The sequence below is a fragment of the Balaenoptera ricei genome, chromosome 4 (genome assembly GCF_028023285.1).
Source record: "Balaenoptera ricei isolate mBalRic1 chromosome 4, mBalRic1.hap2, whole genome shotgun sequence".
In the NCBI taxonomy this organism is placed as follows: Eukaryota; Metazoa; Chordata; class Mammalia; order Artiodactyla; family Balaenopteridae; genus Balaenoptera; species Balaenoptera ricei.
Window position 1 is genome coordinate 97,670,302 of NC_082642.1, and position 15,195 is coordinate 97,685,496.

Sequence of the window (15,195 nt, forward strand, 5' to 3'; positions counted from 1 at the left end):
CGTTGCTGAAGTAGAGGAGCAGAGTTGTCTTCTCCCCGTTCCTCAGTGGACTCACTTCCCTTTTGCCCCCTCTCCCACCAGCTCCTCTGTGCTCTCCCGTTTAACCTTGCCCACCTCGCAATCCCTTTGTATATTGGTGAGCGGAAGTTGTCCACAGGTAGCCTGGGGACCTTTCTGAGTGTGTGGTGGGTCTCCATCATTTCTGTTTGAAAGAAACAAAATAACATCTCTGTGGTCCACTACAGCAACCCATGTCCAGAGGGCAGAACCCTTAGAAAAACACATTTCCTCATTAAAGCTCTTCAGAACCTTTCCTAACCCCACTTTGTCACCGTAGTCTTCCCAGGCGCAGGGTCAAAGAGACCCCCTTTTAACTGAGGTGCCCCTGCCCAATCCTGTTAGGGACTCTGGGAAGTCATGAGAAAATAAAGAATGAAGCCCCTTTAAATACACAGCTACCCTTACTGCCTAATTCTAACACCTCTGCTGTGCTTCCCTTGCACTAACAATTATCCATCAATTGTTATAAAACAGAGAAGGCATCCAACATTTAAAAATATTTGTCACCTTAAAGTTTTTGTTTTAGAGAATTATTAGATCTACATAAAATCTTTAAAGATAGTACAGCAACTTCCCCAGATATCACATGCTTATTTTCCTCTATTGTTAACATCTTATGTTAGTGTGGGACATTTGTCAAAATGAACAAGCCAGTACATTACTATTAACTAAAGTCCATACTTTATTCAGATTTCCTTGTTTTTTTACTGAATGTCCTTTTTTTGTTCTGGAGACCCCATCTGGACATGACATTGCATTTAGTCATGTCTCCTTAGGCTCCTCTAGACTGTGACAATTTCTCAGACTTTCCTTGTTTCTGATGACCTTGACGGTTTTAAGGAATACTGGCCAGATGCTTTGTAGAGTATCCTTCAATTGAAATTTGTTTGATGTTTTTCTCAAAGATTAGGGTTATGGATTTTGGAGAAGAAAACCACAGAGGTAAAGTACCATTTTTAACACATCATGTCAAAGTACCATTTTCAACACATATACTATCAATACGACTTATTGTTGTTGATGTTGACCGTGATCCCCTGGCTCAGGAAGTGTTTGGCAGGTTTCTCCACTGTAAAGTGACTGTTGTTTTTCCCTTTTCATACTGTCCTCTTTGGAGGAAAATCACTGTACACAACCCACACTTAAGGAATAGGAAGTCATATTCCATCTGCTTGAAGTTAAGGCATCTGTATAAATTATTTGCAGCTTTTCTGAACATGAAAATTTTCTATTCTCCACAATTTATTAATAATACCATCATTTATAACAGTATGGACTCATGGATATTTATGTTTGGATTATCATCTAATACTATTTTATTTTGTTGTTTAGATTATGTAGCTTTGGCTATTGGGAGGTCATTCAGTTGTCTCCTTTGACCATATACTCATCATTGTGGGGTTTTGGTTGGTTTGATTGTGAGCTTTTCCTTACTTTCAGGTGCTGTAAGATATTCCAGGTTCATGTTGAGTATTTCCTGCCCCAGTCCTAGAATGAGCCATTTCTTCAAGGAACCCTGGTTCCTTTGATTGTGGAATTATATTAGAAATCAAGATCTGGGTGCTAGGTGGAAACCAAAAATTTTGAGCACCCAAATCTGACATTTTGTGTCAAGATCTGTGGGGTGATGAATATAAATTTCACAATAACCTGTAAGGTGAATGTTAATATTCTATTTTGTAAGATGAAAGTGGAGTAGTAGAGAGTTAAGGAATTTTCCAAGTTTACATAAACAGTGAGAACGAGAGCTAGAATTTGAACTTTGGTTGTCCAATTCTATAACTGTACTTCTCAAACACTTAAATTGTATCATACACTGGCCACATCATAAATAAGTGAAATATTAAAAAAAAATGGGTTCAAAGGATGCAAATGAACATGGTTTTGAATCTCATCTTTGTGTGTGTATGTGTGTGTATCTGTATCGTATTGTTGTTAGAGCTATACATGCAAAGCTTTTAGGACAATGCCTGGCATGTGGTAAATATTTGAAAAAGTTTAGCTTCTGCTTTATCATCATCATCTTTATGGTCTTCATTATCTACTGCTGTAAGCTTACATTTCCCATTCTTCAACCACTGATCATGGGCATCCTGGAATATCCCTATCTTGACCTCATAGAAAGTATAAGTTAATGAGGCAAATAATTCACCTGTGGGTGTCCAATGTCACCATACATAATATTTGATACATAAGTGAATTCCTTGTAACCATGCAATTTTCCTCTTCTATGTTGTGGAGTAAAGGAAGGGAAGTTTGGAAAAGGCATGGGGAAGGAATATTGGAGGAAAAGACTGGGCTTACCTTTGACTGAAGTGACCAGATTGGTTGGCAAGTTAGCCCAAATCTCCTTTCCTAGAGCCTCCTGAGACTTCTTTCCCAGGCAGGAGTCTATTTGCCACAGTCATCACCGTCTTCAGGTCCCTACATGGGGGTGGGTAGATTGGGGGGGGGGGTCTGGGAGGAAACGTGTGTGTGTGTGTGTGTGTGTGCGCGCGTGTGCACGCACGCCCATATATATCCCACTTCCTCCCTTCTGGAAACACAGAAAACTGCATGCTGGGTGAGGGAGATATGCAAGGATTCATGACAGAAACGGGGTCATAATGATGATAATCTTCATTAATTCTGTTGATAGCCTCATTTCCTAGATAGTAACCCTAAGGTACACACAACCATCATTCCCAAGGCTACTTAAGGTATAAATCTTCTATCATTTCTGCTTTAGCTTAGCAGTATCCAGAAAGGCCTACCACAAAGCACATTCCTTAGCCAAGTAGATAGTGATGCTGGGTAAAACGTGAGCAGAAAAGGAGAGAACAGGCAATGTTTCGCTAATGAACTAAGGTTAGGATTTTACTTTCTTTCAACTGTTATGTTTAGAGCTTAAGCATCTCTGATCTAAAGAAAGAGATCAGAAGATGTTTGAGATACAGGGATTTCATGAAGTCATTTGACTACTTCTAAGGCAGGGGATGTGATCAGGAGGTCCTAGGCAAGCAGTGCATGATGCATTGTTTTCCACAGTTTATCATGACCATGCTCAGCCCCAGGTGGTGGCAGGTTATGACATGGGGGTGGTGAGGGATGTGAAAAGAGCTAGATCCAGCTTGAGGGCTGGGCCTGATTCACTGCTCTCATCTCTTGTTAATCCTCACTCTGGCCAGTGCCAAAGTTCCTGGCTGCCCTTCAACATAACCTCTGTTCTGTTTTGACAAAAAGGAGAGGGGCCTCCAGGATTTGTTTCCATAGAGCCCCACAGAGCTTTTGATGGCAGCTGGTATTGAAATGAAACAGAACAAAGAAGAAAGAAAGAAGAAAGGAAGGAGGGGGCCAAAGAAAGAAAGAAGGAAAGGGAGTGGTAAACTTGTATAATTGTGCCTGATTAATTACTAAGATAACATACGTTGAAGATAGAAGATTGTAGAAATGAATACATGGGCGAATCTACCTGGTTCCAGTCAAGAGGGCACTTTCTTTCTCTCCTTCTCTCTCTTCTCTGATACTTTCCTTTTTAGAATTATAGAAATGTAAAGAACTGAAAATATCCCAAATCATCTAAAGCAATTTTATTAACAGATGAAAACTTGATTCCTCCGAAACTGAACTCAAGCCCGTAGTTTGGGTTTCCCACCATTGTGTCCAGGGCTCCCCTCCCCATAGGCTTCTGTGTCCTTTGTCTTTCTCCTTCTCATCCCACCACCACTCCCAAGCCCATGCAGGATTAGTCCTGTATTTGTTCCTGTTTCTGCTATATTTGCAACTTAACTTACGGATGGAAGCACGGAGCCTCTCTGATTGCTGGCAGAGCTCTGCCTCTGTGCTGACGAGCACTCCCTGGCACTGGGCACCTGTCCAACAGCAGGTGCCTTGCTCAGTGAATGGCTCTGGAGCTGCATCTCAAAGAAAGCAGGTTGAAGTCCAACACTGTCTTCCTGCTGCTTTGAGGTTATGTTCTACCACCATCATTTCTCTCACCAGGTGAAATGTAGTGAGGTATGGCTGCCAAGGTTAGCAACACTAGACATGGGAGGTGGCCACAGGGAGCATCTGTGACAGCTTAAGGATTCTTAGCTTGATGGATGGGTAAGAAGATAAGATGAGACATCTGAGTTTGTTTACATAGGACTATTGTCCATGAACCTGAGTGGGTTGACCTTCAGGTCATGATGAAACGTCTATATGTTTTCTCAAGGTAAGAGTGAAGGGCAAGGTAAGGCTCAGAGGATCTGAATTTACATCGTGTTAGGGCTCTTTGGGACAAATTTTTCTTGTTTAATAATATTCATTTACTTTTGTACATTACACATTAATTCAGACACACATAGACCTTGTGTGACAGTTACAGGTTTAGAAGAGAAAATGGGAGGTAATGAAAACAAGACTTAAAGTTTATATGAGGCACAATGCCTCAAAGTTAATAAAAAGTTATAGGCACACACAGAGAATGGTACCATGAGATGAATGGCGTAAAGGCAAGAAAGTACAAGACGTGTATATAGGCAGTGAAAAAAAATGTTTGGAGAGAACCTAAGGATTTTAGTAGGAGTGTAATGAATGAAAACTTTGAAAAGAATGACATGCCTGGGTAAGGTGCATCCTCTTAGATTGGTGAGCCAGTGAAAGTGTTATTTGTTAGAAAGCAATAAACCCATTTAGGGATATTAATCTGGCAGCATGTAAATAATGCATTGGAAAGACTAAAGGTGAGAGACAGTGCTTTCAATTAGGAAAGTCTGTGAATTGCCTCAAAATAAGTCATAGGGCCTAAATTAGGATGGTGGCAATGAGAAGGAGAGTAAGGATGGGTAGGTGGGTGGATGGGAGAAACATGGCCCAGAAATAATGGAGCAACCCCATTTACTTCTCTCTTTACTTGGAGAAGAGGGAAAGTATGATGCATAGGTTAGATGTGAGAGTGGTCTGCTTGCAACCTAATTCTCCTAGTTGTGTCAAAGGGGGATGATTTTTTTTTATATGATCAAATTAGAGGTTTTGACCTTGGCTGATTAGAAAAATGGCGACATAACTGATTTTTTAAAAAGGCTAAGGGCAGAGGTATATTACAGAAGAAAAAGAGGGTGAATAATAAGCTGCAGGTAATAACAGAATATGGACTAGAAGGCTGTGGGAAGTGCAGAACCAGTGTTCAGTAAAGGCAACAGGTTGGAGCTAAAGGCTCGAAGTTGTTTATATACAAGTATAAGTCGTGACCAGAGACAGCATATTGAAAGTTGAATGTGTACAGGGCAAAGAGAAGGAGCCAAGCAATGAGACTATGTTATAATCTCCCTCAAAGGTCAGGAGGAACAGAAGTGAAGTTTTCAGAGTTGGAACAGCCTGAGAAATGGGAAGAAATCAGAATCACACTCTGCTGGAGATAGAATCTGAGTTACAAGGGGTTAAGGAGAGAATGGATGTAAAAATGAAGGCTACAAATATAGGCTAATGTTCAAGACTAGAAAGTTAACTGGATCCACAGTGGTGCACATAAAACCTTCCTATTTGGCATGAAGCTTGGCTGCCCTCTCATTTCAAATCCCCTCCCACGTTTACTTCAGTTTTTCATTTGCATGCAATACTTATTATTGTCTAAGATTTGGCAGACAATCAGATTTATATTTTTCTGTATCTTAAGAAATAGATTGAGTCCAGAGGGTCCCAAATAATTTTCTGCCCCAGCAGATGTGCTTCTCTCTCTGGCCTGGGAAGGCCTGATTCCTCTGGATCTTGTGAAATAGACTCTGCCTCTGGGCTGTGTTTGCATTCTGTGAGCTCCATCTGCCACGTGAAGCCCACCAAGCTTTCTCTTATTTTTCCCTCCAATGGGTCTTGTCTCTCTCACTTTGCATTATTTAACTCCTCTACTCTCCTTGTGTCTGCAAAACTGTTCCGTTCATACTTGCATCCTCATCCACCATTTAAGAAACTAGGATATTAATATATCTCTTTATAATGTTGAAATAACAATATTTTATAGCCTTTATGGTTTCCTAAGTGCTAGTATGTGTATCTCATTTGGTTTCCGGCACAGCCCAGGAGTGGGGTCTGCCAAACAATTATGACCACATCACAGGTGAGGAAACTGATGACCTGATGAAGTTTGTATAATAAACACGCACTGGCAAATACCATGTGACATCACTTATATGTGGAATCTAAAATGTGACACAAATGAACTTATCTATGAAACAGAAGCAGACTCACAGACATAGAGAACAGACTTGGGGTTACCAAGCGGGAGTGGAGGAGGGGAGAGGGGGATTGGGAGTTTGGGATTCACAAATGCAAAGTATTATATATGTGTATAAGTCAATCACTTTGCTGTACACCAGAAACGAATACAACATTGTAAATCAACTATACTTCAATAAAGTAAATTTCAAAAATACAAAAAACAAAAAAATAAGCACACATTGGAATGCAGATTCACATTCATATTTTCTGACTTCTCACCCAGTGCTCTCAGCTCATGACCACACCTTGCACATAATCTCTTCCAGAGAAAATCCTCTATCTCACAGTGTAAAGTAATCCTTAAGAGCACTGTTTCCAGGTCACACAGACTTGGTAGTTCTAACGCTGCTGTGTGGCCTTGCAAAGGCTACCTAAACTCTTTGAGTCTCAGTTCCATTACCTGTCGAATGTTGGGAATAATAGTACCCTATCATAGTGTTGCCATGCAAATCAAATAAAATTATGCTGTAGGGACTGTAAAGGTCACTGAACAAAGGTTAACAGCAATAAAATTATTTATTTAGGCTCTATATTGATATTTGATCATGAGCTACCTATTACAAGTGCCCCCCCCTAAAATTCACATAGCATGCCCTTGAATGTCCTTTTAGAGTAAATGGAATTTGCATATGGGGGAAAGGAAGCATGTTTTCAGAGACAAGTAATTTATTATATACATTGTTGGAACTGAAATAATAAATTCAGATAAGTCGAGAGACAGTGGTCTTATTGATTACATAATCCTTAGTTAAAACAAACTTATTTCAGTCGAGAGGTTAGATTTTTCATTTGTGCTTTGCCTTTTCCCCTGTCCTTATTTGTCTTTTCCTTTCCTTCTAAGCCATGGCACATGTAGTTCTTGCACCTCACAAATGGTGAAGAATTTTTGTTCTCAACCGACATCGACAGTGGAGAGGGAGGGACAGAAATCTCACCTGAACACAAACACTTCCATTAATTACTGGCATTAACAGCAAAAAAAGGAAAGTAGAAAATTACAGGCAAGGAAAGCAACTTCTGGTTTTGAATGTTCTGCATCTTTCTTCATGATCACAGCTTGAAGTTTCTTTCCTTCCAGGGGCAGGATGAATGGGACAGGAGACTCAGCGGGGTTTGGCACCTTCCAGAAATGTCAAACTCATAGTGTTTCACTGGTTACAGGGTATACCCAGGGTGCACACCTACTCATCTGTGCTCTGTCCTCATCAAGACACCCAGATGGAAGGTGGTAGAAGGTTCATTGGTAGAGAAGATCAGACAGTCCTGAGTTCTAACCAGGCAAGTGCTGTAATGAGTTCTTTTTGCAAACAACTATCTTCTGAGGCCAGCCAATGAGGCACTCATTCAGGAGGGGAAAACACCCCCAACCTGTGTGAGTTGCTAAATGTTTAAAGGATTAATTAATGGAGGCATACGTACTAGGAACTTTAGGATTTCGTTTTTGGCCATGTTTGGCAAAAGCCAAATCATACCTATCTGATGAATAGTTTTGTCAGCCACAGCAGATAGGTAAGAGCCCCAGGGCCCACTGGAATCAGCTAACTCTAACATCTTACATTTGCTCTTCTATTCACAAGCCATGTTATGTTTTGAGTACCTGCCCTTTTAGGGCACTAGCTTTTCACCTACAAAGTTAAGTGGTCTCAGGACCACTTGGGGGTGCATTGAAGGTATTTTAAATAGGTATTTAGGAGCACTGTTTAAACAGGTATTTAGGAGCTTCTACAGAAGCTCTGGTCTTACTTAGGCATTGGCCTTTTTTTTTTTTTTTTTTTTTTTAATGGAAAGGCAATCTCTTTATTTAGGAAACTCATGTGTTTATCCAGGAGAAGCTGGGAGGTAGGAAGCATATAGAGATGAGAGAATGAGGGAAAATGTCCAAGTTGGAGGGAGAGAGAGAAAAATAGATGGAGTCCCAAGTATCACCAGGTCGTGTGATGTAGCTTTGGGAGAGGTCTGAGCCTTGCTCCCCTGTTTGTTTGACAGCTCTCAGTGAGCAGGGTATCCTGGGCCCTGATGGGAAATGAAAGGAGCAAAGAAAATAGCTGCCCTCAAAGACTTTCCCTTGTACTTTTGTCTTAGAATCAGAGAATGGTAGAACCAAATGCAACCTTAGATAGCAGAGTTCAAACCTCTTCATTTCCCAGATGAGACACCTGAGGCACAGGAAGGTGATGTGATTTGCACATTTTGTTTTAGCAAATCTGCCAGTTGCCAAATCAAGACAAAAGCAGACAGTCCTTATAACTCCGAGTTCATTGCTCTTTTTACTCTATCACTTACTTCATACGTCTGAGGTGTGTATAGATTTTTGTTCTAAATTCCCTAGAGAGGTTTTTTTTTTTTTTTTTTTTTTTTTTTCTTTTTCCTCTCCTCCTGAGGTACAGAACACAGTGAAGGTGAGAGAGCTTCTTCCCACCCAGCCTTTGCTACTATTTATTCAATGCCTTTCATCACTTCCAACCTCCACACAAATTTTTACAATGCTCATACTATGGTGTTCCCTTGAAATAATTCTCAAAATTGTACAGTCTGCTTGAAGTGAAAACCTGATGTCTCTGCTTACTGGGAGGGAGCCTTAAGGGTTACATATGTTCTGGGTGAAGCCCCTTCCCACTTGCTTCAGAGGGTCCTTGTCTTAACCAGAGGGGGCCTTGACCCGGTGAATCACGTGGGAGTCAGTGTATACTTGCTAAATGTTCCCTCGGTGCATTTCTGGGTCGTATCCACCCAGCAGAACACTTCTCTGCTTTGGGACATCAGATGCCCAGGCCCTTGACCTTAATCAGTAAACATGGAAACAGACACATTTTTAAGTCATATTTTTTACATCAGATGAAGTGATTGCCACTCTCCCTATATATGTCTTTACAGTATTTTAATAGAATTTGAATCACTTTATTTTAATGGATATAATATTTTCTTTCATTGACTATCTGGGGACAAATGTGTTGGAAATATACACAAGTGCTGCTTTATGCTAGTTTGATATAAATCCCTTAAAATTCCCAAATCTGTGATTTTGTATATCCTTTGAAATTGGAGAGGCGTGAGCTTTTATTTTTCGTGAGTGCACCACAAGGTTATTTGGCAATGATATATTCAGTAACGTGGTGGCAATCATGATAATAATACATTATATAATTCTCTTTATGTGTTATAAACTCATTAGACTGGTTGGAACCAGTTGCTCAAGTGTACAGTGGTTTACCATTAAAATCAAAATGTCCTTAATTAACACATTGTGTAATATCAGGAAGTGTGGTTGAGCCTCATTTCTAAAGTATGCTGGGCACTGAGGTATATAGTCATATTCATTGTATAGTATAATTATTGCAAAATAATAAAATAGGCTATCTTTTAATGTTGTCAGTCATTTTGGGATGGGTGAAAAGATACAACTGTGAGGATCTGACATGTGTTCCTCTTTCCTACTGGCAACATACTGAGATAAATGGGATGTCAGATCCATGTTTGTTTCTTTGTTTGTTTGATTACCAATGGCTTCCAGATACTCATACCAACCTTTGGTATGTTCTGTGATTTATATGAATTTGATGTTATTCCCTATGACAAATATATCCAGGATTAAGTGGCTCAACCACAGTATTGCTAAAAGGGAAAACCAGTAAAAGTGGGCAAGGTCTTAGGTAAAGCTTGTGGAGATCATATAACAAGTTGCAGATAAGTAAGTAGAAGAAGCAAACACTGATTTAAGCCAGAGTACTGAAAAATGATCTCCTAAAGATTGTTCTGTATGATTGTGTCTGGGGAAGCATTTGAGTGGTCTTAGACACGGGCCATGCTTTAATTAGTGCTATATTGCTGCACACCATTCATACAACTTGAGAATTTTAAAATAATCAATGTCCCTGTTCCCTTCATCTACCGATACCGTGTTACCTTGGCAACAGGTACTATGTGATTTTAAGAATTTCAGGAATTATCATAACAGCCCATTTCAAGAATGTGCATCTAAGTGAATAAAGTTTAAACAATAAAAGCAAAACTAAAGGTAACCTCAGCATACATTAAATGAGGACATGAAGGATCCACATTTCTCATTTAGAGGGTCTTGTAAAAACAGCTCCAGAACCCCTGGTGGTGCCCTCCAGGTGCCAGACTCTTCACGGGCTGTTTACGGGTGGAAGAATCATTATGTTTCTTCCTCCACTCCAGGAGTGGATTACTTGGCATGGGTGTCATATAGGATGCTCAGAAGGAAGAGGAAGAGGAGGTACAACAGCAGGAGTAGAAGCAGGAGATGAGGATAGAGGAGGAGGATATGTTGAAGGAAGTGATGATGAAGGTGATAATGGTGGGGAAGATGCTGAGAACATGATGGGGCAGAGGGAGGAAGGAAAGTAGGCAGAAGAAAAGTATGTTCTATGTCAGGCTGATTTAACCAGTAAAAAGGGGGGGGATTACTTATTACTATTATTGTGTAAGTTCCCTTGTTCAAATTACATGAATGGATGCAAGCATGGAGTTAGTTACAGGAATCTAACCCATTCAAGGCACCACTAAGGGTCCAAACATATCCTCACGTTTGACATTCAGGAAGTGTCTTGAGCTCAGAAAATGGCTCTGTTTACCAGAGTGAAAGATAATATGAATTGATGTGGTTTCAAAGAATGTGTGCCCAAACCTCTGGAATATCTGGCAATTGTTTATGTCATCATTTCTGATATTTGAACAAATAATCTAAATAGATTATTTGGTACCCAATATGTGTTAATTATTCTGTTTGTAACTATTCTCATTTTTTTAAAAGTAAGTAAGTTATCTATCTAAGCTTAAGTAAGTGTTTCAAGGGTTCTCATGTGAAAAAGATTTTCATCAGCAATTCCCTGTTGAAAAATAATACAAAAAGAAAAAGAAAGTTGATATCATCGTGAGTGTTTATATGGTATGGGCAATCTTATTTATATTGTTGGTACCGGAAAACAAGAGTAAAATAAATTCTGGGTAGATTATATTGTCTAAATCCTAGTGCTTCTTATTTTTTGAGTTGTTAAATTTGTGGGGACAGGTTTTGACCTAAGATAAAGTTAAATTCTGTAATTGTGATCCATGTTGTAACAGAGTTCTGAAATCTGTGTAAATACAAATAGTTTAATTAGAATTGAAGGCAGAGTGGAGTCTATCCATGTATCACCATCATCACATAAGGCCATCTTCACTGGGCTTGTGTGGCTCTTCTGGGCCAGCTACTATGCAACCCTCTGCATCTTGCTCCTGTCTTCAAACTAGAGTCTAAAATAAGAGAGATCAAGAGATAGTTGGAAAAATACTTGAAAAAAGTTGGGAATTTTCCCTCTAGTCTCTCCTAAGGCGATACATGTTTCTATAAACTAGAGAATGCCAGCTAACTTTTCTGGACCTTGGTTCCTTATTTGCACCATGAGGTATTTGCAGTGAGTGATGTCTAAGGACCCTTCCTTTGCTGGACTGCTAGGTGGTTTCTACAGTTAAAGTAACTGCTGCAAACCATTCTTGACAGGATACAAAATACTGTGCAGACTTTGTGAGTGTGAACTGGGATGGATACCTCTTCACCCATCTAAATTCGTGGACCCCATATCTCTTGTTCACCACCCCTCTTAATTACCCTTGATAACTCCTCTGCCTTGCCAAGACTGTTACAACTTAGCAGATTCCCTGACCTTATTTTGAAGGTGTTGTCGTCCAAGAATGTATACTGACGTTTATCTGCTAAGTCATAGGCAGTACTTTATGTAGTTAATTTATCCAGCATCTTCAGTTGATCTCATTCTCTGCCTTGCAATTTCTACAGTGCCTTTCAGTCATTAGTAATTTCTCTACCATCTAAAAGCAACACTTAACACTCAGAAGCTCTGCTCTGATAGCCAGCTGGATCATGCCTGTTAGCTATTTTAGTGCAGTGCTGATGGGTAGGCCGGGCCAATAGTAAGATAAATAGATAGATAGATAGATAGATAGATAGATACGCTTATGAAGACTATTTTCTTTTAGACTTTAAAAATAAAATATAAAATTTCCCCTTCTGTTGACTGTGTGCAGGCCATAGTGATTCACTCCTGAAGAATAGAGCATAGAGAAGGGAAATAGTAACTGTACAGTAGAGAAATCTTGCTGACAATATCTTAACCAGGTTTTCAAGGTTAACATCGTGAGTGACAAGTCTTGTTGATGTCATGTAGCCCTGATACAATGTGATGAGGGGGGCATGCTACCTGCCTGGTATTCTTCCCCCAAACCTATAATCCCAGTGTAATCATGAGAAAAAAATAAAAAATCAGGCAAACCCAGTTTGAGGATATTGTACAAAACACCTGACCAGTACTCTTGAAAACTGTTATAGTCATGAAAAAAAACAAAAAAAAAAATCACAAATAGAGACTAAGAAGACATGATGACTAAATGCAATGTGGAATTCTGAGTTGGGTCCTGGAACATGAAAAAGACATTAGTGGTAAACTGGTGAAATTTGAATAAAGCTTGCATTTTAGTAGATAATAATATGTTAATGTCTTAGCTTTTGACTCATGTGCCTTGGTTATACAAGTTGCTGACATTAAGAAGAGTTGGGTAAACGTACACAGGAGGTCTCTGTTGAGGACCTCCTAAGCTTATGTCTCTTGTGGAAAGAATAACTCCCTTAGGCTGTATGTGCATGTGTTATCTTGCTATAGCTGCTGTAACAAAGTACCACAAACTCAGTGGCTTAAACAACAGAAATTTATTGTCTTAGAGTTCTAGAGGTTTGAAGTCTGAAATCAAGGTGTGGGCACATTTGGTTCCTTCTGAGGGCTGTAAGGGAAGGATCTGGTTCAAGGATCTACCTTGGCTGGTAGATAACCGTCTTCTCCCTGTGTCTATTCACCTTGTCTTGTCTCTGTGCTTGTCTCTTTCTGTATCCAATCAATCGTGTTGGATTAGGGCCCACTCTAATGACCTTCTTTTAACTTGATTACTTCTGTAAGACCCTGTCTCCAAACAAGGTCACATTCTGAGGTACTAGTAGTCAGGACACCAGCATATTTTGAGGGGAGGACACAATTCAACCTGTAGCAGAACTCAGAATTCTTTAACCTTTTTCTTTCTGAAGGTACCTTTGTTACCTCCCCTTTCATCCCCCACATCCAAAATATGACTAAACCTTACACTTGTACTCACTGGACGTTGCCCATTTTCATGTACGTCCCTTCCTCTGTACCATCACTGTTACCACTCCAGTCCAAACTACTATTCCAGTTCATCTGGACCAGGGAAATAGCCTCCTCACTTGTTTCCCACGTTCTAGCTCACACTCCATGTTGCAAGCAGAGAAGTCTTTTCACAGTGCACATCACCTATGCTTAAAAACCCTTCAAGTCTCCCCACTGTTCTGAAAATAAAGACCACAATCTCTATCTTGGACTCAGGGCCCTGTGTAACCTGGCAGCTTCTTAGCCACAACATGGACTGATTTCTGCCTCATTCTCTCTGCACAGGCTGTACCAGCCGACTGCAGGTCATGGAAAGCATGTGCTCCCTCCTACCATGGGCTTTTGCTCATGCTGTGCTCTCCTTACCATAACCACTTGGTCACCTCCGTCCTCCCTCACCCTTCAGATCTTAGCACAGGCATCAGTGCCTCGGGAAATCCACCCCTGTGTCAACCCAGACAAGATCAGCTTCCTTGTTCTGTGTTGTCTGAGCAACCTGGCTTTTCCTTCAGAGCACTTAGCACATTTTGAAATTTTATATTTAAACAATGATTATATTAATGTTTGTCTCCCCCACTGGATGATAAGATGCTGAGGCAGGAACCTCATGGTTCTTTTACTCCCTGCCTTATGTGCAGCACCAAGTGTTTGGCTCATAGCTGGTTCTCAAATTCTTAATTAATGCATCTGTAGATTTGTTTCCAATTGATTTTATTAAATTCGACACTTATCCCTTCTCCTGGCCTCTTATATTGTTACTTGATACATTTGCTGATAATATTTAGTTCATCTTATGTCAAATCAATCATACATACTAAGCGAAGAAAAGAATAATCCTTTTTGTGATTTACCAACCTAGTGATAACAGAAGACCAAATTTGGTCTGTTAGTCTAAATAGAAATTTAAACTTAAAATTTTTTCATATTTTTAAATTAACTAATATCCGTTAATTTTTTTTATTAGAATTTAGAGAGATAGGCCTAAAGCTGTATATTTAAGTATATTGAAAAAAGTAATTAAATTATAAGTGGGTACAAAGTTGCTATTTATTACTGACTTTGAAATATGTTTATTAAAGATGTTCTTTGAGCCTTTCCTCCACATCGTGGAGAAAGCTCCAGACATTTTTAGAACACTCACTAGTATTTGTAGCACCAACAAATCCCTTGTAGCAAATGTGTCCTAGAGAAGTTTCCCAGCCCAGGTGAACTGTAGTCAACGTGGAGACGCTCTCCACTCCATGCTGTATGGATGGTCCAATTTTAGATGGACGCCATCTCCTGCCTGGCCACTTCTCCAGGCAGCTCAGAGGGCAGAAACGTTCAGGAAATTTTCATCGCTAGAAGACTCCAGGGTTTGATCACAGGGTTTGATTTTATATACAATAATGCTATTTTGTGCATGTACAAGATGGAGGGAGGGAGAAGCCTGACTGCTCATGGAAGGAAAATATGCTATACTCCAATTAAAATTCATGTGCCAGAATGAGAATTTTAGTGTGAGTAAACATCCCTAACATTTAATGTATTAGTAGAATATATATTTAATGATCATAATATGCTGCCTCTGTGCTCAGCTGGGTATAAATCAGTGGCTCAGGGGCAAGTCCCATGCTCTCATGGAACTTATATCCCAAAGTGGCAACTCCTAATGTATGTCACTCAAGCTTACCAGGAGTTACTTTTGGTTCAGGGGCAATTTCAG